This window comes from Pollicipes pollicipes, unplaced genomic scaffold (genome assembly GCF_011947565.3).
Source record: "Pollicipes pollicipes isolate AB1234 unplaced genomic scaffold, Ppol_2.1 Scaffold_3447;HRSCAF=4054_pilon_pilon_pilon, whole genome shotgun sequence".
Lineage (NCBI taxonomy): Eukaryota > Metazoa > Arthropoda > Thecostraca > Pollicipedomorpha > Pollicipedidae > Pollicipes > Pollicipes pollicipes.
Genome location: NW_023596297.1, coordinates 36502110 through 36514411, shown reverse-complemented (window position 1 = coordinate 36514411; position 12302 = coordinate 36502110). Strand labels below are relative to the sequence as shown.

Here is a 12302-nt window from a genome sequence, read left to right as displayed (position 1 = left end):
CTCCTCAGCAAGATCCAATGGCGGCGACCGTTCAGGCGCTTGGCTGGCGCGGTGACCTAGTCATTCCCCGTGGCAGCATCGCTGTGTTCAGGGCCCTTAATGACTCGTGGGTTCCTTTGGAGATTCGGTCCCTGTTCACCACACGTACAGCTTTACGCCAGCGTGTCACCCGCGCGGCAGCGATGGGCGCCCTAGGTCTGCCAACCCTCACCTATCGACAGCACGCAGGTCTTTTCGTATTTACGCGGCCTCATCCCGCTGCCGCCGACCACCACCATCTCTTACACCTACAATGTGTTTTGCGTCAGTCTGAGCGATGTAGACTGCCCTGTTGTGTAATCATTGCTTGTTTACCGCTTCGCGATATATTCTGACGGCTTAAATTTTGATACATAATTTATTGTTGGCCAAGTTGTTAGAACGAAGGGACGATTGATATCGTGCGAATCTGGTCGCGCCGTTTTTTTTTTAAATATTGCACCGATACTACTGTTGCAATCGCACCGAGTCAAACAACCCAGCTGTCTGAATAATTTGTGATTGAAATGAGCGTGAACATGACCCAGCCACGCATTCGCAATGAGAGGTGTCATTAGAGCTGCCAGTGGTCTTGCGCATACGGAAGAAACTCACAAGACATTTGATAGATTTCCTCAGGCGTATTTGTGGATACGTGACATTTTCACAACGCGCTATAATCACTTCAGCAGAGTTGGTCAGCTTTAAATGTATTAAAGTATTGAGGTCAATGACCTCTCTGGGATAACCACAGCCTTGGAAGGTACGCGAAATGCAGTTCTGGGCACGCAGCCGTACGAGCTTATCACAGATGCATGCAATGAGAAGTAGCAACCATGTCACAACAGCGCAGGTATTTTACCGCATTGGAGCGGCCAGACATGCCGCGTTATGTCAGGAAAACTTTCTCACATGCCAACAAATCCCGTACACTAACAAAGGCACACCCTGAGTGCTGAGATGCATGGAAACCCACCACTACGCACAATCATCAACGTTCTTGTTGACTAGATTCAAAGCGTGCGAGCACAACCAGTGTCAAAAAACATCAATAACAACCATGGCTGAGAATTGTTGAACGCACTAAGCAATTATATAACAGCGGCTCGACACATTGAATAAGTAGCCATAGCAATGCTCTCATGTTGGTATTTTTTAAAACACATTCTCCTTAGCGGTCACTGGTTAAACTAGCACAAAACAAAATTGTACATACATTTGTATGCGTCTTCCTCGCATGGGGCAAGTATATAATTACCCAGTCAGTTCTCGCATATGTGGAACTGTCGACGAAGAACGCATCAGACATTTGACGAGGCTACTTAGTTCACTTCAGCTACTTAGTTCAGGTACACGACAGATCTAAGCTCGCTCAACGTTCATCTCGACTAGTGAGGAGATAGTGCAAGGACATCCAGGGGCGCAGGAGGTTGGACGTAAGGAACCATTGCTTGGTGAGCGGTGCTATTTAACAAAGCTTATCCAGTTTGGAAACAATCAACACAGATAGTCGGAAACGCTTTCAGCCTTTCAGAGTCTCTGGATGGGCTTGCAATACTCATATATGTACATGAAGATGCATCTTGGCAAACTAGCTATTCACATCATGACATGCAAACGAATATAGATATCGAGCCTGTTCTCTACAATAGAAGAAGCCTAAGAGCTCTACAAGTATCCGGGAAGTCAAGGCGTTTCCGATGAACGAAGTTAAGTCAAATTCGTGGAACACCGTGACCACGCGGTGCATGATGATGGCGGGTTTAAAGCCGAGTACGTGGACGGCGTAATCCAGCGCTCCCACCATCCACCGTTGCTGTTCAGTACTCTGAAGAAAAAAAAGGAACACGTTAAGAAAAACTTACATCAAGACATGGTACGCACTGAGCAGAAACATTATGACCTAGTTTTACGCCGTACCATGTGTTATTGATCGATACAAGTTAGTCATGACCGGAAACGCACCGCATATGAGCCGGTCATATTTCCCGACTCATTACTGTTCGAGACGTGGTTTTACTAACAATTGTCAATGAAAGGTCGCATCAATTCACAACAAGCAAGCTTACCTTACTTCTTTGCTGATCCCACGACTGTGGTGACGCTGCCTTTAGGACGCAGGCAGGCGACGATTTTCTGGCTGCAGCAGAACGCTTGCCTTCGACACCGGGTGGGAATGCTCCAGTGAGATGTCCCTAATCTCTAAACGCAATGACTTTTCCAGAAACACTAGGATGCTTACGGGACAGCCGACTTTTTTGGTTCTCGTGTTTCGGACACGACGATCACCAGCTTTGCTTTCGTACTGGCGCCCACCATGAGTGCATGAAAATTTAACGAGACGGTACTTTTTCTGCTGCAAAAGCGCCTCCTTGTCAGCACGGTCAGCGACCAACTTTGAAATGAAGTGCCCAGGATTTGTCTGAAGAAATTTACCAAGAGTGACAGAGCTCGACTTGAAAAACTTCACATTCGTCTCGGCCTCCAATTCACGGATATGGGCATCTAGCTCATCAAAGGAATGAAAACAGTCACCTTTCCTCAACACAGGCATCTTCTATCTTTTGTTGAGATGCTATACATCTGAAACATAGCGAAGTATGTTAGCTAAGTGCACTGCCCAGTAATGTCCACAGACATTATGCACAAAGCACAACCAGCTAGTTTGCCAGCTGGCACACCAAGAACCACAAGGAGGCAGGAATATTAGGTCAGACCAGCAGGGATTCCAGGTCAGATCATGGGGAGTCACAGGTCAGATCATGAGGAGTCACAGGTCAGTTCATCAGGAGTCACAGGTCAGATCATCAGGAGTCACAGGTCAGATCATCAGGGGTGCCAGGTCAGATCATCAGGGGTGCCAGGTCAGATCATCAGGGGTACCAGATCAGATCATCAGGGGTAAGAGGTCAGATCATCAGGGGTACCAAGTCAAATCATCATGGTACCAAGTCAAATCATCAGGGTACCAGGTCAGATCATCAGGGGTAGATCTGGTACCCACCTCCTGGTGGCCTGACCTGGTAATTCTAACTCCAGTAGTCTGATCTGGTGACCCCACACACTGATGGTCTGATCACAGTAGCACCAGGTCAGACCATCAGGCACAAGGCACCATGCCAAACAAGCAGGGGGCATGGGTACCAGGTCAGACCAGCTGGCAGCAGCAGTGCCAGGTCAGACCATCAATAGTGGGGGTACCCTATCAGGTGGCAGGAATACCAGGCCCAACCACTAAGCACAGGGGTACCAGATAAGACCATCAGGGGCAGAGGTATCAAGTCCTTCTACCATGTGGCATAAGTACCATGTCAGATCACCATGAGACAGCAGTATTATGCTACCAGGAGCACTGGTACCAATTCACACCATCAAGTTGTGGTACTGGGTAAGGCCACCAGGAGGAAGTAGTACCAGGTCAGACCATGGGGGGCAGGAGTGTCAGGTCTGGCCACCAGGGGCCAGAGTACCAGGAGGTAGGAGTACCTTGCCAGACTCTCAAGGACAGTAATATCAGGTCAGGAAGCCCTGACCTTGAACTGCTGCTATCTGATGCATCAAAGGGGCCTCTTGAATAGAGAGTGCCTCTTAATCCAGTACAGGGCTTCCTGGCTTGTAACACAGCCTGCCAAGCCAGCAAAGGGCTCACCATAACACAACATTGGGCCTTCTGATCTAGAACATCAGGGGCCAGGGCACCAGATTGCAGGAGTACTGCATTATACTATCAGGGCCAGAGACAAGAGCCAGACCATTAGTGCTATATGAAAAAGTTATCAAGGCTGTATACCACATAAAATGTTTAAAGCCTAGTTTGGCTCGACCACTGATGTATAATGCAGGGATCACTCAGCACACATTCAGCTTTTTTGCCACTGCGGAGGGTGATCAAGCCATTAGGTAATAATATTAGACAAACAAGGGCAATGAGGAGAGTCAATCCAATTTGCAACCTTGATAGGTTATGAAAACAAACTGAAAAAGCCAGCATGTTTGCTAGCATATGGAAGCTGCATAGAAACTGGTCACAGTCCAGGAAGACCTCTGTGATGGCCAACTTCTCAGCATGGTTCTTGTCAGTCAGCCACACCTACAGCTTTCTTACATATATATATATATATATATATATATATATATATATATATATATATATATGATCTAAACACTGCTTTTAAATGAGTTTACATACATGCAAAGAGTATGTGAACAGTTGTGAACAACAACAATCATCTTTATTGTTTGCATTCTAACCTTAGTGGGTCCTAAAATGCATGTTGATGAAGCTAAGATCTCCAGTAACATCCTTCCTTGCCTCACCAGATCCAAATTTGCTTTTCAAACACAGCTGCTGTTTTCCCAAAGTTTTTAAAATTGATAAATACCTGTTTTTGGCCACTTGTTTTGTTACAATTGTGTACCTCGCTCACAAGATATCTCCTTGTCAATGCTAGACTTTGAAAAAAACTTAATCATTCCCAGCTGTTACTTTACAGCTTTCAATACATTTTGTTAGAAGCATATATGTACTGGTCAAATCTTTTCTTAAATTAATACCACCTGATGTAAATTACTTTCCAGCATTTCCACAAAATCCACAGATTTTGATGAAAACACCTACCCAGTCCTGCTTTCAGCCAGGATGGGCCAATTCCTTTTCAAACCAGAAGACAGGCATTCAAAGAATCAGCTGAAGATCACCATTATCTTATACATAAGCACTGTAACATTCAATCAGCTGACAAAACCTGCTCCCATTTATGACAAAATGTATAGGTACAAAGTATGTGCTACTTTTAATGAATTACCTAAATACGAAGTAGAAACAAGTGAGGGGAAAATCAGTCCAGCCTGCTGATGCTGACAGAGGGAATGGCACCATGGATTTTTGGTTTGGGGGGAGGATATCCAAGGGGCCTCCTAAGCAAAACGGGGCTGCCTCACAGGGGGCCTCATGGGCAATGTTGTCTTGAAAGTTGAAGGGAAAGGAAAATTGCAAGCATATGTTCTTTTACCAAACTGTTATAAGCATTATATCCAGGTAAATAGATGTTGACAATAAAACAAACCGGACCTTATAATTTTGCAACAAAGGGCATTGGTACCATACAACATGGCCTCCTGGCACGTGAAAGGCTTTGTCACCAAGAACAGCATACTTTCAATCCACAAAAGGGGTCTTCAAAGTTTAAGGAGATCCTGATTTGGAACTGCTGCCATCTACCCGTCTGCCGGCAATGGGAGGGGGGAGGGGGCGGGGACAGCCCTATGCCATTGCTGCGCCGTCCCTGGTTGAAAACACCCTGATTTTGACCTACGCCTCATCTCTGGCCAAGGGTACCTATTTAATGAAATTACTTTCATTGATCTGTGACTCGATTCGACATGCACATACCTTCATGCACGCACAATATGCACATACCTTCAATCCTCATTTGCCGCGCACCACATCCGCCCTCACCCGCACCTCGACACGCCCGGCGTTCAAAACCGCGCGTCGGTGCGGACACGGTCGGAAACGCAGGCGAGTGCGCATGCGCAAACGTGACGTCATGAATCTGACTCGATTTACACAGTGGTGCGGTTGTGTGTAAATCGACTCGGATCCGACGTGATTTACACAGAAGGGCCGTTTTCAGTAAATCGACTCATGAGTCGATATACACGCTCCCAATAAACTATTCCTGGCACACTGCTGATCTGGTCTATACCAGACTCGGGGGGACTAGCGCCCCAAATGTCGCGCCCGATGCCTGAGTCTGACCCGCTGGGGCTCATCACTGTAACTCGGCAGTGGACGGGTAAAATATAAATACGGGGACACATGGAAATCGATTCTTCGCCTGGACATAAATTTAGATGATCTTATGAAATAGGCCAATCAACTGTCTCAGAAACCTATATTTGGAATTGCAACTACTCTTACTGACCACAGATGGGATGAGACCGTCGCACCAAACGAAAGCTTTTTAAAAAGGTTTTCCCAATTCGTGGTAAATGTGCCACACACCCTGTGTTATCCTGGAATAAATTCCGCCAAGGATTATATCCATGAAGTTAACTGAGGCTTTATTAATCAATGGTGAGGCATAGTATTGAACATTAAGTGACAACCACCCGATCAAATAACAGCTTGGCCCATGCTGCAGTGGACGGACAAAATGTGGGGATAAGGGGATCTCCCCATATTACGGGGAAATGGTTGGTCCTCCCGGCCTTCCTCCCGCTTAGCAAGTGGGCTGCCGGGCTTCAGACTGACAGGGTGCCAGCCGCTCGGCGCTCGTGCTCCAGGACCGACTGAGGCACCCGCATTATCTCAGCGGGTGCTCAAATGGTGCCAGGGGACCTCTGGCTCATATTTCCGGCCCCGATCATACGGGATACGGTTTTTTATGTAATCTACAGCCAGTTCACTAGGCCCATATGCCCTTCATGTAATCTACAGCCAGTTCACCAGGCCCGTATGCCCTTTATGTAATCTGCAGCCAGTTCACCAGGCCCATATGCGCCTTATGTAATCTACAGCCAGTTCACCAGGCCCGTATGCCCTTCAACTGAGCCCTTGATCGCCGGTTCCGCTGGCCCGTCTGGGCCCTTCTTCGGGCCTTGTTAAACACTGTCCTTAGACGAGTCGGGGCCACTTCCGAACACAGGACCCTCTGTTGGGCAGTGTAGGCCCCTCACAAATAAAGGGGCCCGACCAGTGTAAATCGCTGGCTCGGCTTTGTAGCTGATTAGGAAGTGGGCCCGCGGGCCCATGCCGGCACGGAACCAACTGTGCGGTATTGATGGTGTCTGACCGACATATGGGCCCATATCGACTCAGGTGGTCCTCGATCGGCGCAAAAAAAGCGTCGATCTGATTCTGACCGTCATTTGAGGGCTCGTTCCCGCATGCCGGGTACCCTTAAGCCCCCAATCGGGCCCTTCATCAATGGTTCCAGTAGGCCCCTGCCTCTGGCCGACTTGGGCCCCTTGCCAACAAAAGGCCACCTGTAAGGCGCTGTAGATCCCTGATAGACGCTGGGCCCCAACCAATGTAAATCGCTGTCTCCTGCTTTCTCCCTGCCTGGGGAACTGACCCTCAGGCCCATGCCATACGGAACCAACTATGCGTTATTGGTGGTGCTTGACCGACATATAGGTCCTTATCGACTCAGGTTGCCCCTGATCAGCGCGTAGGCCCCCTGACTGGCATTAGGGTGCCCGGGCCTGCGGGCCAGGCTCCTGAATATGATATCCAGTCATCTTTTTGGGACCTCCAACTGGGCTGCTTTCGTAGGTCCCGAGGGGCCCAAGGGGCCCCTCAAAACTTAAGGGGTCTATGCGCCCCATGTACTCCCTGCCTACGCTATTGCTGCTTAGCGGGAGGCAGGGGTGAGGGTACTTAGGGGCTGAGGCTGATTCCGTAAACTTTCTAAAGCGTGAATATTTGCCACACAGGGACTGCAAGGACAAAAGAAATTCTTCCTTGCCTTTTGCACACTGAGGAATGCAGCCATGCTTAACATCGTTTCGGTCCAAAGAACCCCTCGGCATGATTTGCTTTATTTTCCCAAAACTGCCCTTTGCGTGGCATTTTTGCTCTCTCATAGGTTGAAAAGCATTAGTCTAAAATACTTAAATAAATAAAATACACCATATGCGCATGCCGTATTTCCTCGCATTTAATAGCACCACACGTGAGGTGGCAGCATTCTGGCAGCATCGCTGGTGAATCCCAGTCAACCAGAGCTCCCAGGCTTGTCTTACGTGGGAGCTTATCTGGAGATATTTCGTCCAAAAAAATCTCTGGCGACTTGGAAACAAGTATGCGCTGATTGGAGTGTGCTGCAGGGGCGCATGGAACCGCACCTATAATTTTTGTGGAGACCGCGCGTAGAATTTTGAGCATTTTGGGCATTTCCGAATAGTATTCTTATGTGTCCCTACATCTCTTTCGACTAACTCAGTGGGCATGTTATATGGGGCAGTGTTCAGTAACAGGAGTTTGAGCTAAATGCCGTTCTAGGGCTGGCGCCAGTCAGCACGCCGGCGGCGTCAGAGTTTGCAGGGAATACCGGCCGAGGCAGTGGAAGCCGGAGCGTGGGAGGCCAGCGCCGCCGCATTATGAGGGTGGGCGGGACTTCGCGGGATGGCGCCGGGGTTTCGAATGTTACATGCTCACGGCGAGCATCACTTCGGGCCCCCAGAAGGCCGCAACGGTTCTCACGCTGCTAGGACTGAACATCCAAGAGCTCGCCAGGACACCGCCAGACGCGCCCGAAGTAGCTCCGCATGTATATAGCAAATTGGCGCCTAAGGTTCCGCGCTTCGACTGTGCGGTGGCTCACTGCACGGACAGGGAGCTCTCGAAGAAGTTCTTTGGAATATCGTCACTAACCTTGAGCAAACCCCTGGAAATAGCGAAACAGGAGGAACGAGTTCGTGCCCAGGTGAACGGTCTAAATTTCACCGCCTCCTAAGTCAGTTCGCCCGAGGCGGGTGTTAACCTGCCGGCGCATCGTCGGGCCACATCAGCCTGTCGAACCTGCGGTCAAGACTCCCCGATTCAGGCTCTCCGGGCCGCGATAGCGCCGGCGTGTTCCAGGTGCCGCAGCAGGCGCCACACCAGCGGGGGCTGTCCGTTCAAGCCAGCTCAATGTTATGCTTGTTCCCGAATAGGGCATGCCGGGAGCGCCTGCCGAAACAGACACCAGCCCAGAATTGACCGCACAAATCAACTCGTCTAAGAACATGTTGCAGCTCTTCAGGATTGTGTTTACCAGGTAGTGGAGGACCATGCCTACGGGACCGACACGTGATGGTCAGATCGACTCCAGCAGTCGTGGATGTTTAGCTCAATGGAGCACCGGTCACTACGCGAGTAGATACGGGCGCAAGTCACTCCATCAGGGCGATGTTCACCAGCATGTGGACCAACCCACCAAGCTTGGAGTCACTGAGCCTAGTCCCTGCTAACTTACACGCGAGAGGAAGCCTCGGTGGTGGGTATGGCCAGAATGGAAGCTGTCTACCAAAGCCAGAAGGCGACCCTGCCTCTCGTCGTTGTGGATACAGAGAGCCTCCTCTGCTGGGTCCGGAGTGGGTATGTGCGATCAAGCTGGATTGGAAGTCCCTCTTCAGCCCAGATTCCCCGCACAGTGTCTCGGTGCCCGTCCCCTCGGATGCCGGGATCTGGAAGCTGCCTAGCAGAAAGATCGGGCTGAGTACAGCGACTTGCTCAAAATGGACATGGGTCGCCACAATGTTCGAGAAGTCTCCATCGAGCTTGATCCGGCAGTGGAGCCGATCTTTCTGAAGCATCGACCGCCACCCTTCGCGCGGCGGGAGGCGATCGAAAGAGAGCTGGACAGACAGGTCGCAGAGGAAACTTAGAACCAGTGAACACGTCTCGCAGGACTGCACCAGTGGTGCCGGTGAAAAAGGCAAATAGCACTCTTCGTCTCTGCGGCAACTATGATCAAACGGTGATTGAGGCCAGTCAGCTGGAGAAGTACCCGCTGCCCAGGGTGGACGAGCTATTCGCAGCTATGGCTGGCAGCAAGATGTCCATAAAAGTCGACCTCTTTGAAGCTTACTTCCAGCTGGCACTGGATGTCGAGAGTAAGGGGGCACTCACAATCAACATCCTAAAGGGGTTGTTTCGCCAAATCGACTGGGATTCGGTGTTAAAAGTGCCGTCTCGATATTCCAGCGTGAGATGGAGACGCTGCTGTCGGGCATACCCAACGTCGCGGCATTCCTCGATGACATCGCCGCGACTGGTCCAAAGCCCATCCGCTCATCGAAACAAATGTTCGAGAGGTGCTGCGCCGTCTGAACCCAGCGGGCCAAGAGTCAATGAAGAGAAGTCTGCCGCCTGACCAAAGAGGTAAGGTACCTCCGCTTCTGCATCTCTGCTGCCGAGGTCCGCTTGACGTCGGAGAAGACAAAGGCCGTGCAGGATGCTCCGGAGCCAAAGGACCTGTCTGAGCTGAAGGCACTTCTCGGGCTGCTCCAGTATTACCTTAATTCTTGTCCGGCCTGGCCACAGTAGCAGCACCGCTGTACTCACTAGAGCGGAAGGGAGCGACCTGGATCTCGGAAGCCTCTCATCGTGTCGAGTTCGTGGAGACCAAATAGCTGCTTGTCGCTGCTCCCGTACTTACCCACCACGATCCTGGAAAGCCGTTAGTTCTAACAAATGACGCCAGCTCCTATGGCCTAGGAGAAGTCCTCAGCCATTCTTTCCGCTGAGAAAGGAGACCATCCAATCGCCTACACCAGCTGAAGTCTAAGTGTTACTGAACGTAACCACAGCCAGCTGAACAAAGAGGTCCTTGGGGTGATGTTTGGGGTTGGGAAATTTCACCAATACCTGTATGAAAGACCGTTCCTGATCAGGACAGACCACACGCCCCTGCTTGGTCTGCTGTCTGCTGACAAAGCCCTGCTCCTCGCAGTGTCTCCCAGGATCCCACGGTGGCGACTGTTGCTGTCTGGTTATCAGTACCAGTTCCAGTACGTCGCTGGTCAGTGCATTGGCAACTCGAAAATCCTCGGCCGCCTGGCTCTGCCAGTCGTTCCTGCAAATGCCCCGGTTCCTAGTGACGTCGAAAACACGCTGGAAGACGTGTCTCACGCAGTGGATGTAGACCACATCTGTGCCAGCGCCAGCCGAGATCCGGTCCTCCCCTAGGTGTTCAGGTATCTGTAAAGAGGCTGACCGCAGACGCCTCCGATAGAACAAGGAGTGGTGCCCTATTACCGCCGAAGGCGGGAGCTGAGCCTGCCGATGACTGTGTTCTGTGGCGCTGTTGAATGGTGATCTCGCCGCCGCTCGCGCTCAGCTTTTCCTTATCATGCACGATGGCTATCCTGGTATGAACCAGATGAAACACCTTGCGCGGAGCCACGTCTGGTGGCCTCAACTGGACGCGATGGCTGAGGACTGCGTTCGAATATGTTGCCAGTGCTAGATTCATCGTGGGATGCAGCCAGAAGTACCCGCGCAGCCATGGACTTAATCCCAGCGACCGTGGCAGAGGGTCAATGTGCATTTCGCTGGCCAGTGGAAGGGAGGCAGCTACTCGTAGTTGACGCATATTCCAAGTGGTGTGATGTTCACATCTCCGCTTCAGTGTCATCGGCTGCAGTAATCGAGAAGCTGCAGATCAGCTTCAGCTCTCACGGCCTGTCGGTCATCTTGGTGTCTGATAACGGCACAGCCTTCACCTCGGCTGAGTTCCAGGCCTTCACCAAGGGGAATCGTGTCTTACACAAATTCAGATATCCCTTCATCCCGCCTCGAATGACCAGGCCGAGGCGGTGGTAAAAATGATGGAGTTCGGAATCGCCCGGCGATCGGGAGACGGCTTACAAATCCGTTTGTCACGATTCATGTTGAAGTGCCGCAACACGCCTCACTTGGCTATAGGCGGTACCCCGGATGAACTCCCACTTGGTCGCCCGATGCGGCGCACAATGGGCCTGGTGCACCCAGATCTCGCCGCGAAGGTAGAGCGCCGCCAGCAGACGTGGAAGGACCGCTCAGACCAGGATGCCTTTGGCCGACAGTTTCGGGTGGGCGGGGAGCTTTATGTAACAGCCACTCCCCACTCGAAGCAAAGATGGGTGCCGACTGCGGTGAGCGCGGTCGCGGGCCAAAGCTGTGATGTCCAGTTGAAGGACGGCTGGGTGTTCAGGCGCCACCGCTCTCACCTGAGGACTCCCTACGCCGTCTCCGTTTCAGTCGGGCCTTAAGATTTGAGAAGCTTCGAACAATTGACCCGGCCCAACGCTTCCGTAGAGCCCCGAAACGGTTGGACCATTAACTGCGCTGAGCCCCAGCGCTCGCGTAGGGCCCGATGCGTTTTCACTTATGATTTCACTGAGATTCGTTTGCTGTGTTTGTTCGGCGTTAAATGTTAGTGGACATTTAGACACAAGTTAGACTGTGTAGTGGACGTGTGGCTCGGAGAGGAAGCATGTTCAGTGGCAGAATCTTGAGACCCTAGATCTTGAGCACCGGTTTTTGGGACAGGCCGGTCTGGCGGCTTGCCTGGTCCGGCGGCTCGGCGACGGTGTGCCGATCGCTGAGCTGGGGCGTGGCACAGCTCTTACTTCCCACAAATTTGTGGCACGTCAGCTCAACGTGGTGGATACAAATAGGCATCTAGAGCTGGACATGGCGGAAGTTACAGAACACATTTACAACCCGACAACCGTTTCACCCACCACCACCTTGAATTTACCACCAAAACCAAGATCCCGGTACCAAAGTCGTCCCGCTCGCCGAGCCGCCT

General features: G+C 51.1%; 1 long non-coding RNA gene across 1 annotated transcript; it reads right to left on the bottom strand.

Annotated features, from left to right (window-relative positions):
* Positions 1-696: 696 nt before the first annotated feature.
* Positions 697-5488, bottom strand: LOC119091796 (uncharacterized). Its single transcript, XR_005093437.1, has 3 exons — positions 5438-5488; positions 2088-2601; positions 697-1846 (listed from the first exon to the last, which is right to left on the bottom strand). It is a non-coding gene; the product is annotated as an uncharacterized LOC119091796 (long non-coding RNA).
* Positions 5489-12302: the final 6814 nt, after the last annotated feature.